The sequence below is a fragment of the Papilio polytes genome, unplaced genomic scaffold (genome assembly GCF_000836215.1).
Source record: "Papilio polytes unplaced genomic scaffold, Ppol_1.0 DF824180.1, whole genome shotgun sequence".
NCBI classification, from domain to species: Eukaryota; Metazoa; Arthropoda; class Insecta; order Lepidoptera; family Papilionidae; genus Papilio; species Papilio polytes.
In genome coordinates, this window is record NW_013525024.1 from 2,735,225 (window position 1) to 2,739,710 (window position 4,486).

Consider the following 4,486-nt stretch of genomic DNA (forward strand, 5'->3'; position numbering starts at 1 on the left):
GGACGGCTGTTCATTGAAGCGATTGCGTCGATCAAGGCGATCGTTTCCAAGGGCCATTGGACCCGTATCACTTGTCAGCGACCAAACAATAGAGGCTCGGCGCGAAACTGGAGTGAAAATGCGACCTGTCAACTGTGACAGCTAGCGGACATCCTGCACGCCTACGCGTCACAATATGGCGGCCATGAAATTGGCGGGAACGTGTAGATACATTCGTATGAAATATTAATATTTGTTGACAATATTGCTTACATTTAATTAGTTACACTTACTTTTAAAGGTAATATTGACTAACAGTTGGTCCTTTACAAAAAATATAGTTTGAAAGCATAAGATGCATTTTGTCATCATCATCCACTTGCCCTTATCTCTTACGGAGGGTCGGCACAGTATGTGCTGCTCTTTCATACATCTCTATCAGCCGTCATATTTGAATCCACTCCTTTCATCTTTCACACAATCCATCCATACTTTCTTCGGTCTTCCTCTACCTTTGTAGCCATCCACATTAATTCTTAACGCTTTCTGGTTTATGTCCCCATCGTTTCGAAGATAAGATGTATTTTGTATTTTAACGAACAGTAAATTCACTGTTCTGCATACAGATTCGATATATTCGATTCGACACAAGGACGAGGGTTATAAAAATAGTTTTAAAGATCGGATTTAAGAAGTGGCAATAGGCCAAACACGTAGAGACGATAATCCCGATTGAACCGCATTTATTGAGTGACAACTTTATTCTAACTATATAAAAAAACTATTACAAGTACACGGGTTTGTAAATCATTTGTAAGGTTCGAGAATCATAACGATATCCATGGAGTCTAAACAATTCTGGTAGAGTTGATAATCTTCATATAATCAATGTTGCAATCAATCAAATCAAATAAAATTTGTGCATTTGTTGATAAGAACTATATATTTACAACTTGTAGATAGTGTTTCATAAGTTCTTATCTAGAGTCGATTTGTCTTATTCGAGACTAGCTTTCGCCCGCGCTCCGTCCGCGTGGAATTAAACAAAAATGAGTAGCCTATTTCTTCCAGACTATTTCCTACATCTATAGCAAAATTCATCAAAACTCCATCAGTTTTAGGCTACAAACACCAACAAACATTCATCCATCCATCTAAACTTTCAAATTTATAATATAAGTATGAAGTATGATATCTTATTTTTTTTCAAGACCTTTTTTCTGCCTCACTATTGCGGCAGGTAAAGTATATGTTAGCATCTAAGGTGAGAACATTTCGTGTTTGGATTAGAACGATTCGAAATTTGAATATTTTTGTATACCAATTAATAAACAAACGAAAATATATATCAGATAACATGAAAGCAGAACATATCCGTTAACTGAATTGCTTGTGCTCGTTGTATGAAGGATTACGGCTTAAATCCTCTTTGGCGGTAATTGGAACTGCGGCGTCCCTCACTCAGCGCGTTATACACTGTATCGATATAATTTCAGTGCTTTATACGAGACTAGCTGTTCCCGTGCGGCTTCAACCGCATTTAATAATGAAAATTTTATTTTATTGTTTACATTTGTCTAAATGTCATGACATGGTGTCAAACTATGGCAATCTTACTTCCATGATGTTGGCAGCAATTTATGGTCTCTTGCCCACATTAGGGTTTTTATCCAAAATAGTTACACACTAAGTTTAATGGCGTGAAAATATATAGTCTAATGCGTGAGGTAAGTGGGGGGCTTTTTATTAAATAAGGGATTATTCAAAAACATGCTGTAATTGCTGACATCTTAGGCAATAAAGAAGTGTGTGTTTATGCTTTATTATAATAGTATACATTATTAAATTAATATAATAATTTATAACAAAAAACATTGCACAAAGTTTTTTGAATAACAAAAACTCTATTCAGTATTATGGTAAAACAATCATTGGTCGAACACTAGTAAATAACATCACGCAATATGTCGTTATTGGATATTAATTTTTTTCGTAATATCCCTACAAGTAAAATAAAAACATACAAAGACAGATAAATCTCAAGCCTTGTGCTATGATTTGTATTTTCCGAAGTATCTAAAAAAATACAATTGCTCAATGTATAATCTCGAGTGGTAGGAGAAAAATAGTGTGATAACTTTATCTCGCATGCTCTTTGATCGATTTTAAATCTGATAATGTCAAAAATTGCCACACGTAGTTATAGAATCTAGTAATAGAAGCCAGTTATTCTAGATTAGCACTGTTTTAAAACACTGGCTAGTATTCAATCCCGTTTATTGTTTTTAAATCACTCTTAAATTAAAACCTATGCACTTGTCACGGACAAGATCAGCGGAATCATCGTGTCATCTCCTCATCCTACTCCCGTAGGGTCGGCGTAGTCGTAAATCAGTTTTATTTTTTTAAAGATTGTGATGTCATCAGTGTTCATTGATTCAGTATATGTCTGGCTGTCCGCAAGCCGCGTTTGCTATCTGCAGAACGGCTGGGCCGATTTCGATCGGACCTTTACTGAAGGGTAGCTGACATAGACGGGCGTATTATAGGCTACTTTTTTATCTTAATATTGCGTGGACGAACAAAAACAGCTAGTATATTATAAAAAAATTACAGTATTCATAACGATATTTCAACGTTGTTTGCCTATTTACGATAAAGTGATCGTGAGTTCCCTACGCTCCGAAGACGAAGATGGATCGCATTATTACAGGCAATTCCATACTCGATCATCGAAAGTTGTACATAAAAAAATGTTACATACGCTCATATGTACTAATGTAAGAGACGTAGGGATAATTCATTTGTCTAGATTGTCCTACAGAAAAGTATCAAATATAAGGAAAAGCCGAGTCTCGCTTTCCCTAAAAAAATGCATTAGATGTCCTGTAAAACCTAGTCATTTTAGGTAGTGTCTATTATGAAACATTAGCAATTACACGATGCCATTAATCTTCAAATTAACATACGTCATTTTTGAGATCTTTGCTTTAGTTTAGATCAAAATGGAATAAATATCAAGTGGTATTCTTTCGAAGTGATGGCACAGTGTAATTGCTACAGCTTCATAATAGACACTTACTAAAATTACTAGGTTTGAAATGACATCTAACATATTTTTTAGGGGAAGTTGACACATGTATTCAAGCTACTTGTACGTCCTAGCTACAGGTCAGTAATCGTGTTTGGGGATGCCAATAGATAGAATGCTAGTAACTAGCTTCAGGAATGCAAGTTATGAGTATGGACGAGTATGAAGCTTGACAGTCTCATCCCGTACGTTCTCGTGGCTTGCAAGTAGGTCGCTTTTTACTGGCATGTGTATTCCCACCCATATATGTACATATTTAGAGGGAAGCTAGAGACTTTACAAAAACATTCGTTTCTTAAGGCGATTTATGTTATTAAAGAGAAGCTATAAATATTCTTTCATTAAACAATGAGAAATTTTAATTATTACATGTTCTTATTAAACATTCTGTAGAATGTTGTTGGGATGTTCAGTTTCGAATCAAAAGACGGTCGTCCCTCGACCATTCAACAATGCATTCTCCGAGGCACAATAAGAAGTGGGGGAAGAGGGACGGGGGTGCTGGAGGATTTAAAGGGGACAGCAAAGGTCAAAGGCCAAATATTTAGATTTTACTTCAAAATGAAACTGGCAATAAGCCATCTGTATAAATGCCACTCAAAGTATTGCGACCAGTATCTGACGCCATTTGGAACATATCGAACGGGTTAACATGTCTCATACATGGCTTTTAAAACTAAATTCATATTAAGTTAAGATATCACTACATGGTTTAGTGCTATCTTAACCATAATAATCAGAGAAGTTAATTTCCCAAAAGATCATCAGTTTCTTACAAAGTGTCTACCGTATTTGTTTAATTATTTTTTTTTAATAAAAGTTATGTATATGTTTAAAATACTTAAGTTTCACTTTATAATGTGTTCTCACGTACGCATGTAAACACAATCTGTTATTCAATCTGATAAATCTGCTCGAATCCTATCAAACTCTGTGTAAACACGTCCACACTCGAACCGATTCCTAATTGTATTTCTCACAAAGTTGGCACAAGTTCTTAGCGCGAAATTATATTAGCATTCTGATTGGAACGACATAAACATACAAAGCGACACTTCTTAAATAAAAACGGTATAATTCTTCCCGAAAAATGACAGTAGAATAGTTTATTTACGTGTAATTGTTTACATTAAAATCAAAACAAATACCACGCAATCTGTAGGTCAATCACCACGGATTATTCCCGCGCAAATCGTGGACACTACACGCTCGGATCGCTTTCTCTCTTTCAGCTTTTATTTACAGTAAATAGGTCAGCGTCCACACCTCGTTACTTCGGTATATAATCACCGTGACAAAATAAAATTTCCTTAAAAAATTGTTCATCTAGAGGACGCGACGGGCACATGGCGCACTCCCCGCCGCCCCTCACCCCACAGACGCGTCACACCCATTTCGAGGGGATTTTGACAACGA